Source organism: Oratosquilla oratoria, chromosome 8 (genome assembly GCF_046742065.1).
Source record: "Oratosquilla oratoria isolate Oo_2021 chromosome 8, ASM4674206v1, whole genome shotgun sequence".
NCBI lineage: Eukaryota > Metazoa > Arthropoda > Malacostraca > Stomatopoda > Squillidae > Oratosquilla > Oratosquilla oratoria.
The window spans coordinates 66,685,917-66,698,416 of NC_134784.1; positions in this window are offsets into that span (position 1 = coordinate 66,685,917).

Sequence of the window (12,500 nt, forward strand, 5' to 3'; positions counted from 1 at the left end):
AAGGGTATAGCTATGACGTCACAGGGGTTAACAAATCTCTCACATAAATTGACAAAACTTTCTTCTGCTTAATGATAAATAATTCTAATCAATATGAAACCTCAGTCGTTTTGCTCTGAGATCGATTCATATTTGAATTTTACATCCAGGAATCGAATCGTAATGGAATCGACATCGAATCCTGCCAAATAATCTATGATTTGGTGATTTTTTTTTCTCGACAATCAATTCGGCGTAGTACGACTCTAACAACTCGAGAGTCCTAGGTTTGATTTCCGGAACAGTTGATATCTGTGATATCATAATCTTTTAAGGCATAACATTTATGTGCATGGCCGGGTTTTGGAAAAAAATGGAAGTATTGTAGCTTCAATCGGCATCCAATGCTGTGTAAGGAAAGTATGTCTTTCGTTCCTCCTTAAGATAGTAAGAGACGACCTAGCAAATCAATATACATGGGTTTGACTTTTAACCGTGAAAATCAGACAGTTATATGTATATATACATACATATATATATATATATATATATACATATATACATATATATATATGTGTATAGTGGTTAATAGCCTCACTTACTTGTTTCTTGAATGCGGTGGTCAAATGCAATCAGAAGGAAGTAGAAGAGAACCGATGCTTACCTGAAATGAAATAGAAATACAATTACGCGTATGGTCTCAACTCATGCAGTCGTATACACACGATTATAGATAGAAAAATGCAGATATATATATATATATATATATATATATACATGTGTGTCTGTATATATATGTATATATATGTGTCTGTATATATATATACATATGTATATATATATATATATATATATATATATATATATATATATATATATATATATATACATGACACACAGGCACAAAATTACAAAATAATCAGACCTCTCACCTGCCCTGCGCATCCCATTTACTACCTGACTTAGCTGCTCAAGATGTTAATACTCACTTTGCCTCCATCTGCCAGACATTACCCCCTTAACCTCTCCGACCTATCTGACTGCCTCCCCTCCCCTTCACGCCCTGCCCCTTGTCCAGGAGGCTGACGTTGCCACTAAACTAAGTAAACTAAAATGTAACAGATCTACAACACCTTCTGATCTACGTATCAAAATCAACAAAGAATTTGCCCCAGAACTTGCCCTCCCACTTTCCTCCATAATTAATGCTTCATTGAGTTAAAACTTCTTCCCCAGTGACTGGAAAATTTCATATATCACTCCCACCCCCAAATGTCCGAACCCACACTCACTAAGCGACCTTAGACCTATTGCCATCACCCCAAACCCAAGCCTTATCTGTGAGGGTTTTGTATTTGACTCAGTATACAACAAAATTAAAGATCAAATCGATATCCAACAGTATGGCAACATTAAATCCTCCTCCACAACTCACTATCTTGTTATTCTGCTGAACTTCTTGCACAGCCACCTAGACAAGCGCAAGACTTCTCTAGCCTTGACCTTTATAGATTTTAAGAGAGCGTTTGACCTTGTTGACCAGAACATCATCATCTCCAAGGCCATACAACTGAGGATCCAACCACACCTGGTAGCATGGCTAGCCGACTTCCTGACCGGACGTCAACAGGTAGTGAGGTACCAGGGATTGACATCCTCCCTCCTCCCCCCGACCTGTGGGTCCCTCAAGGGACCAAGATGGGACCACTGTGCTTCCTCATCCTCATCAACGATGCATTAATGGACACCCCACATAGATAGAAATACGTCGATGACTGCACAGTTGGCATCCCTATCAACACCAGGCAGCCTGACTATTCTTCGCTGGAAAACATCCTAGATAACCTTAAAACGTTGACCGAGAAGAGCAATGTGACAGTTAACCACAGGAAGACCGTGGTCATACACGTATGTACATCCAAACAGGCGGTGGCACCTCCTCAACTATCACTAGGAACCCACTCCGTTTAGGTGGTCCAGTCCGTCCAAGCTACTTGGCATCACATTAGACGACCAACTTAACTGGAGCCAGCACAACAACAACATCATCAGGATAGCCTCATATAAACTCTACATTCTGCGCAGATTGAGGTCCCTTGGTACCCCATCACCAGATCTAAAGGGAGTCTACACCACCTTCGTACTCCCTACCCTCATGTACGCCCTCCTGGCCTGGTCATCATCACTCAACATCACACAGAGGAATAAATTAGAGAGAGTACAAAGGAGAGCGTACAGAATTATCTTGGGTGGTCAGTATGAGGGAAACGAGCACGCCCCCACCAACCTCAGCCTGCCAAGAGTGTCAGACAAGCAAAGTGAGGCACCGAGAAAGTTTGGACAGAACCTAATTTTCCACCCACGTCACCGTCACTTCCTCCCACTTGACGCCACAACCACCCGCCACACCACACGATATTCCAACAAGATCCAACCCATCAGAGCACCGAAGTCTGACCGATACAAGGACAGTGCTATTGCATCCATTGTTTGCACAATAAACTCTTTATAAAACTTAGACTAGGCATATCACTCATATAATCACTGTATTGCATTATTGTCAGCGGAACACTATAAAACTTAGACTGGGCGTATTACTCATATAATTAGTCTATTGTATTATTGTCAATGTATCACTGCTATTTCGATAAACATATATATATATATATATATATATATATATATATATATATATATATATATATATATGCAGAGAGAGAAAGAGAGAGGGAGAAAGAGAGGGAGAGGGAGAGAGAGAGAGAGAGAGAGAGAGAGAGAGAGAGAGAGAAGAGAGAAGAGAAGAGAAATGAGAGGAAATTAGTTTAATAAAAGAAAATACGAGAGACCGTGGCACGTATATTGTGCTCGAGTCTAATATTTACCTATGTACCTACTTATTCATCTACTCATTTTCTCCAGTATAATAGTAGTGACCAAATTATAAATTTTTGTGACTGTATGTATGTATGTATGTATGTATGTATGTATGTATGTATGTATGTATGTATGTATGTATGTATGTATGTATGTATGTATGTATGTATGTATGTATGTATGTATGTGCGTATGTATGTATGTATGTATGTATGTATGTATGTATGTATGTATGTATGTATGTATGTATGTATGTATGTATGTATGTATGTATGTATGTATGTATGTATATATGTATGTATGTATGTATGTATGTATGTATGTATGTATGTATGTATGTAAAGATAGGTACATAGATGGATGGATGGATGGAAAAGGAAAAGCTGTACATACGTCATATATAGAAATTGATATATATGTACATGCATGCAGCATAAATCACATAAACGCATGATTGAAAATAATACAAAAAGGAAATGATGTACTAAGACCAAGAGTTTCGATCATAATAGGACATTTTCAGACATATGCGTTCGTTTCTAGTTTATCATACCCTTTGTGGTGTTTCTGCATGCATATGTATGTATATGGGACAATGTTTTAATATGCTGAGATGCTGATGTTCTTTAACCTGTGTTCTCCATTTTCTGCCCATATCTTCGGATGGAAATGTTATGTCTTATGTAATTGACAAGTTTTGACCATGTGGACAATGGTTTTCTGATTCTTTTGTTTTAGTTAGCATAGTTCATGTTTATTCTGGCGTTGTTTATCTCAGTAGTATTGTCCTTTCACGTTAATTTCTTTTTATTCATCTTTGTCTTATGTTCCTTTCATTATGTGTGTTCTTTTATTATTTATTTCTTCTTGATTCTGTACATTTGTCCGTGTCTGTTATGTCCTTTGTCTTGCTTTGTGCTTTGTTATTTGTTTATGGTTTGTTAGTGGCACTTTTAATACCCATTGTTGTCCATTCTCTCCCTCTTATTCCTGACGTTACCTTGTTTCCAATTATTAAGATTTTTGTGACCTATTTGCGAAGCTTCCATGCAATTTGCTTTCCATTTCATATATTTAATTCAGAGATTTTTTACCTTCACCTGCTGTCCGGTGTTCTATTCTATTCAAACCTGATCCTGTTTATGTTTATTATGCTTACCATACTTACCTATCATGATTTAAGCGAAATTCTTGAATTGATTGGCATTGTTTAATACCAAAAGATATTCTACTTGGTTAAATACATTACTCGGAATCCTCTTAATTTCGGCAATTAGGGTACCATCCAGTTGAACCAAGTACAAATAAATTCGTCTTAACTTCTCTAAACATTTTCCAGTCTGTGTGGTGACTACGAACTGCTCTAAAGTTGATATGCACCACATGGTGTTGAAAAGAAACAATTGGTGTTGCTTAGTTTGCAGACCTACTTTCCATGTATCCCCTGCATTACATAATATTTTTTTTCTCTAAGGCATTACTCGCAGTAATGGATTTGAATTGGACAAATTTTGAAGAAGGAAATAGGCAAAAAAATAAATATATATATATATATATATATATATATATATATATATATATATATATATATATATATATATACCAATAGAGTGATTAATGAATGGAACAGACTAAGTAACCATTAAGTGGGCGCTGAAAGTATTGGTTGTTTTAGTAGAAAGGGATGATAGACCTTAATGGGCATAGAGCTCCCTAGTGTAGGGAAGGGTCTTTTGTAGTCTCTTTTATCTTATGTTCTTATGTTCTCTGAACAATAAACAGACACCTTTTGCATGTCTTACGAATTAGAATAATCGTTCTGTTGTTCACAATCTAACAAAGAGAAAAATAGTCCATTAGTGTTTCTTTAAAACAGTGTCTACAGCTTACAGATTCCTGTCTATAATGAACAAATAGGCGTTATAAAAAACTACACATCAACAACTTAGGAACAAACTTCTCTTGTGTTCTAGACAAATATTCGTGTCTATAATAAACAAATAGGCGTTATATAAAAACAACACATCAACAACTTAGGAACAAACTTCTCTTGTGTTCTAGACAAATATTCGTGTCTATAGTAAACAAATAGGCGTTATATAAAAACAACACATCAACAACTTAGGAACACACTTCTCTTGTGTTCTTGACAAATATTCGTGTTTATAATGAACAAGTAGACGATATATAAAAACAACACATCAATAACTTAGGAACAAACTTTTCTTGTGTTCTAGACAAATATTCGTGTCTATAATGAACAAATAGGCGTCATATAAAAACAACACATCAATAACTTAGGAACAAATTTCTCTTGTGTTCTAGACAAATATTCGTGTCTATAATGAACAAATAGGCGTTATATAAAAAAGAACGACACATCAACAATCTAGGAACAAATTTCTCTTATGTTCTAGACAAATATTCGTGTCTATAATGAACAAATATGCGTCATATCAAAAACAACACATCAACAACTTAGGAACAAACTTCTCATGTGTTCTAGACAAATATTCGTGTCTATAGTAAACAAATAGGCGTTATATAAAAACAACACATCAACAACTTAGGAACAAACTTCTCTTGTGTTCTAGACAAATATTCGTGTCTATAATGAACAAATAGGCGTTATATAAAAACAACATATCAACAACTTAGGAACAAACTTCTCTTTTGTTATAGACAAATATTCGTGTCTATAATGAACAAATAGGCTTTATATAAAAACGACACATCAACAACTTAGGAACAAACTTCTCTTGTGTTCTAGACAAATATTCGTGTCTATAATGACCAAATAGGCGTTATATAAAAAACAACAACACATCAATAACTTAGGAACAAACTCTCTTGTGTTCTATTCTGTTCTATTCTCTAAAACAAAACTTTCTAAGAATAAAATCTTCCGATGTTTCATATAAGACGAAAAAAAAAAACCTGTTTACCTTTGTGGGAAACAAGCCTCATTTCCTTTCCAGATTATGAACCTATCCTTCCCTAGCTACGTGAATTATGAATAAGCTCTTAACTCTACCCGAGCTACGATCAGCCAATACGGTCTTTAATGTTGACCAAAAACAAGAATATTGTTGCCTAGGTTTGACCAAAAATATGTATATACAAGTAAGATAGATAGAATAGATAAATGAATAAATTAAAAGAGTAATGATAATAAAATTAATGATAATAATAATGACAATAGTAAATAAATATGAAAATGGATAAATGTATAAATAAATAAATGAATGAATAAGTGAATAAAAACACAATTAGATAAATAAACAAGTAAGCGAATAAATAAACTAATACAAATATGAAAATAGGTAAGCAAACAAATAAACGAATGAATAAATATATATATAAATGTACATAAATAAACAGTTAACTAGCTAAATAAATAAATAAATAAATAGATAAATAAATGATTAGACATATAGATAAACGAATAGATGAATACATTAATAAACTAATAAATAAAACATTAATGAATTAATAAATAAAGAAAATTAAATAAACAAAAGTAGATAAATAAATAAAGTAATAAATGAATAAATAAAACAAGCAAACCAAAAAATAAACAAATAAATAAATATATAAATAAATTAAAAAATAAATGAATATGAATAAATAAATAGTAAATAAATAGATAAATAAATAAATAGATAAATAAATAAATAAATAAATAAATAAAGGAATAAATAAATAAACAAATAAATAAATAAATAAATAAATAAATAAATAAACAAATAAATAAATAGATAAATAAATAGATAAATAATAATAAAAATATATATATATCAATAAATAAATAAATAAATAAATAAATAAACAAATAAATGAATGAATAAATAAATAGATAAATAAACAAAATAAATAAATGAATAAAGGAATAAATAAATAAACAACTAAATAAATAAATAAATGAATAAATAAATAAATAAACAAATAAATAGATAAATAAATGAATAAACAAATAGATAAATACCTTGATAGATATATAGATAAGTAAGTAAATGAATAAATAAACAAATAAATGAATGAATAAATAAATAGATAAATAAATAAATAAATAAATAAATAAATAAATAAATAAATAAATAAATAAATAAATAAATAAATAAATAAATAAATAAATAAATAAATGAATAAATAAATAAATAAGTAAATAGATAAATAACTAAATAAATAGATAAATAAATAAATAGATAGATAAACAAATGAATAAATAAATAAATAAATAAATTAATAAATAATTCATAGTAAAAATAATTAATCAAAAAAAGCGCTGATATTTTACACATAGAAAAAATCTGGTGTTGTCTGCACTGTGAATCCATCTGGTGTTCTTCCCTTTACGAACACAAAATTCTCATGTTGCCAGAGTTGAGGATATTTTTGTTGCTTCATTTTCATACCAACGAATTTCCTCAGGTAACAGCTTTCTTGGCTTAGGTCCTCTTGTTTTCACGGTTTTACAAACAAACTCCTTTGTGTTATCAGTATTGCGAAGAAACCGTTTTATCACAGAAATGTTTTTAAAGTTTCTCGCAATGCACAGAAGCGATCTGAATCGTCTTGCTCAACAAAGAACTACTCTCCTATTTTGTGTGACTATTAAAGTCTTTCCTTTATTCATGATTATTACCATTTATTATTATTTATCTACTTGTTTATTCTTTGCCACCATATTCATAATCTTCGTGGTGAGCCATCTGATGAGTTACTACGTTATGAATCAGTCCTTATGATTTTATCCACGCTATGAACAGCCCATTCTGCTGATACACATTTTACCAACAAACCTTTTTGATATTGCATACTTCCCGAACAATCTACTGCGATATTCCTTAAGCCCAGACCCAACCCTTCTGGTGTTCTTAGTGGAGTGAATACATTGTCTGCATTTCTCCACGCCACGGAAAAAGACCTTCTTATGTTGTTAACACTTCGAATAAATAATTCTGATATTCCCCGAAATCTGAACATATCCCTCTGGTGCTCCCTGGGCTAACGAACAAACACGTTTGATATTACCATGAACATGCCCATACATTTTTCCCTCGGATTGCGGACAACTGCCTCTCCTCGCTTCGCGCCGTCTCTGTTCCCACTGCCGGAAATGACTTCCACGGCACACAGACAGTTTCATCCTCGTTACAACTTCCCTTCCACCCTGCGTGTCTGCTTTTGTTTTGCTCATTTGCAGCAGTTCGCCAATTTTTTTTTTTGTGGGGGGGGAGGAAGGGGAGAATCAACCTCTTCGACAAGATGATGCTCTTTTTGTTTTGTTCTAGAAAGCACCATATTATTCTATATAGAAGCATTATGCTGTGATTAATAGACACAAAAGGTTTAAGATTGCATAGGTCTTGTTCTTTGGCACATTGACGATTTTGCTTATAGATAAAATCTTTACCTGAGGATAAGTTGAACGAGTTAAACCATGGAACACAGGGAAAGACATCTTGTCGAAAGTGGACTGCAAATTTATTCACGTAAGGGGCTAGAGGGTCTGCCGGAGTAAATATGGGCCGATTTCTCTCCCACACGCTTCCCAAAGGTGAATGAAATCGTCCGGAATTTTTCATCACAGTTACTATGGGAATTCCTCTTAGACCTGGCACACGTAAGCTGAACAGCAAAATAATCTTAGAGTAAAACAGAGAGAGAGAGAGAGAGAGATTAAGAGAGAGAGATTGAGAGAGAGATTAAAAGAGAGAGTTGCGAGGAGTTACAAGGAGTTACAAGGATTTACAAAGCTTTTTAGTGCCTTAAAATATTTTAGAACCCATACCGAGGAGTCACCATTAAAAGGTTACCGGGGATTTACACTAGTACTTACACTAATTTGTGTATCACCTTGTCTAACTGATTTTTTAACTGCTCAAATGAGAAACTGTTTACCACGTCCTTTTGTAGTCTGTTTCAATTATTGCGGATTTCGTAGATAAAAAAAGCTACCCACCTTGTCACAATAATAACAAGAGGGATTGAGTTTCCACCCATGACTACGAGTGGGATTTACGTTCAAGCTAAAGAGGTGTCGATAGTCAGTGTTATCAAACCCTTGAAGTATTTTAAAAACATCTATCAACTGTCCTCGTAATCGCCTGGTTTCCAAAAGAAAATAGACTGAAAGCCTTGAGACGTATCTGGTAGCCCCTGTGTCTAATGGCGGAAATACGTTTCGTTGCTCGTACCTAAACTCGTTCTAGCCTCTGCACGTCCATCTTCAAGTTCGGCGACTGGAAATGGACGGTGTATTCCAGATGGGGACGATCTAGAGAACTGTACAGTGACAAGACAATGTCTTGGTTCCTGTAACGAAACTGTCTTCATACGTAACCTAATAGCCCCTGTGCCGTCTTTTCTAATTCGATACACTGTTTTGAGGACTTGAGGTTACTGCTAATCAAGACACCCGAATTTTTTTCCAATTCTGTATTTGCTGTCATGAACCAGAAGAGAATGGTCTGCCCTCTGGTTTGCATGATCGATATGCATATTCCTGAACTTATCCAGATCAAATTGCATCAGTCACTTCTCAGACAACTTCTCCACTTTCTCTAAGTCTGATCTAAGAATATTTACACTTTCAGGTGTTGCGACATTTGCTTCCAACTTAGTGTCATCCGTAAACTTAACAATGAGGCTCACAGTTATAACATCTATATCATTGATATGAATAATGAAAAGGAGCGGACCTAACAAATACTTGGGGGTACCTCACTGGAAACAGGAGACCAGCTTGACAATGCCAGATTAATAATTACACGGTGTATTCTATCTGTGACGCTGAAAACCTTGCTGTGAATTTAATAACAGGTTGTTTCCCTTCATAAACTCGATTATTATGTCCCCAATGACACTTTTCACTATCTTTCCTACAATAAGAATAAGGCTGATAGGCCGGTAATTCCCCGTATTTGCACGATCTCCTTTCTTATAGACAGGAGTCATGTTTGCCTCCCGCCAGTCCCTAGGTACTTCTCGTGTCCGCAGAAACTATTTGAAGATCTCCACTAGTTGAGGAGGCACCTGCTCGCAAATCTCCTGCAGTAGCTTTGGCAAGAATCCATCTGGACCGAAAGACTTGTCTGCGGAAAGTTTGTCTAGTCTGTCTAAGACTTTGATCTTCGTATATAGAATATTCTCCATGGACTCTCCCTCGTGTAGCAGAATTGATTAAGAGATTGTCCCCTCTACTTTCTTAGTGAATACTGAAGAGAAATATGCCTTCAGGATATCAGCCATCTCAAGGCCTGGGTTCTGAAACGTTACAGCACGGTCACGCAAAGGACCACTTTTTTATGTCTAACTGGCTTCCTGCTGTTAACGTAACCAAAGAACTCTTTTGGGTTAGCCTTGCAAGATAAGGCCACTGTTTGCTCTTCATGCTCTTCACCACGTTTGGCTGCTTCTATCATTTGCTTTACATACCTGAGCGAGTGAATGTATTCTTGCTTATACAGTATCTATTCTTGAAGATAGGTAGATAGATATAGATAGATAGATAGATAGATAGATAGATAGATAGATAGATAGATAGATAGATAGATAGATAGATAGATAGATAGATAGATAGATAGATAGATAGATAGATAGATAGATAGATAGATAGATAGATAGATAGATAGATAGATAGATAGATAGATAGATAGATAGATAGATAGAAAGATAGATAGATAGATAGATAGATAGATAGATAGATAGATAGATAGATAGATAGATAGATAGATAGATAGATAGATAGATAGATAGATAGATAGATAGATAGATAGATAGATAGAAAGATAGATAGATAGATAGATAGATAGATAGATAGATAGATAGATAGATAGATAGATAGATAGATAGATAGATAGATAGATAGATAGATAGATAGATAGATAGAAAGATAGATAAATAGATAGATAGATAGATAGATAGATAGATAGATAGATAGATAGATAGATAGATAGATAGATAGATAGATAGATAGATAGATAGATAGATAGATAGATAGATAGATAGATAGATAGATAATCCAGCATCCCTTGTAAGAGAAAAAACAAAACTCACGGGTATGTGTGTGGATGTACATCACACGGAAAAAGCGAAACATATATTTCTCTCCCTCCTTCTTGTTACATATATGCATACATCATACATGCTTATACGCATGAATGTATACATGTAGGTATGTTTGCATATATAGTGTCCTGCGGCACTATACCATCTTCAGCCGAGGACGATATGAACTGTACTATGAGGTGAATATTTAAAAGAGATCACTTGCTCTCCTAACATTAGCTTCACGTACTGTACGTAATGTAGTCTGTTTCGTCGACTCCGTGAATTAGACGAGCTTCTAACATGTATATACACTAGTACAGAGGTAGGGAATCTGCGGCCTTAAGGCCGCATGTGGCCTTCCGGGCCATCAAGTGCGGCCTTCTGCGGCCTTTGATATACTTATTATTATTTTTTTTAAAGATCTTGAATATTTTTTAAGCCTGAAATCGTTATACACCTGAAACTTATAATATACACCACACACATAGACGAAAGCAAAGTTAACTGTGTTCATTGATGTCAATCCCCTAAAAAGGGATGAAATAATTGAAAAAAAATAAAATAAAAATTGTTCAGTGCGGCCTCTATGTGGGACGATGAATTGTGAGGTGGCCTTCATACACAAAAAGGTTCCCCACCCCTGCACTAGTATCAACAGATTGCTTAGATGTCTTTACCAAAGGGATTCGAACCTTTGTTGTAGTCGTTATGGTTCTCATCTCATATTGGCAAAGACAGTAAGATAAGATTATTATTTCAATTCCATCTTCTGACAAATGTAGTTAGATACGGAAGAAGGACAGCTGAATGTACACACTCTTGAGCTTTTAAAAGTCATGTTGAGAGTCTTACATGACTTGACTTTGTTCGTCCTTTAGTCTCCTCTAAAATATATCTCGAGTTAAATGCTCCCTGACTGTATTAGACATCTATCACATTAAAAAATTCCTTATGTTTACATTTCTTTGTTAGAACTAAAATTAATTCTAATATATTGGTATCAACCCACTACGTGCTCTTGTTTATCTCGAGCTGTGTTCCCTGACCGTATTAGACATCTATCACATTTAAAAATTCTTATGTTTCCATTTCTTTGTTAGTACTAAAATGAATTCTAATGCATTGGTATCAACGCACTCCTTGGTCTTGTGTTAAAATAGTATGATTTCAGATGGGAAATCCTGATCGACTGATAAGAATTTATCAGAATTTTTCCACGATACCTTCTTTATCACATGTTAACTGGTGGGAGAACTATTCTAATATTTATCCACTTGTTATTATTTATCTTTTTATTTACTTGTTCGTTAAGGAATTCATTCATTTATGTTTTCATTAATTGTATTGACTGATTTATTTATCTATATATTGATTATTTATTTATTCATTTATCTATTTGCTTATTCATCTATTAATTAGTTTTAATTAATTATTAGTTTATATATTTATTTATATACTTATTTATTCATTTACCTATTTATCTATCTATTTATCTATTTATTAACTTTTTTCTTTATTTATTTATTTGCTTATTTATTTATTTATTCATTTATTTATTTATTTTAATGTATTTATTCATTTATTTATTTTCT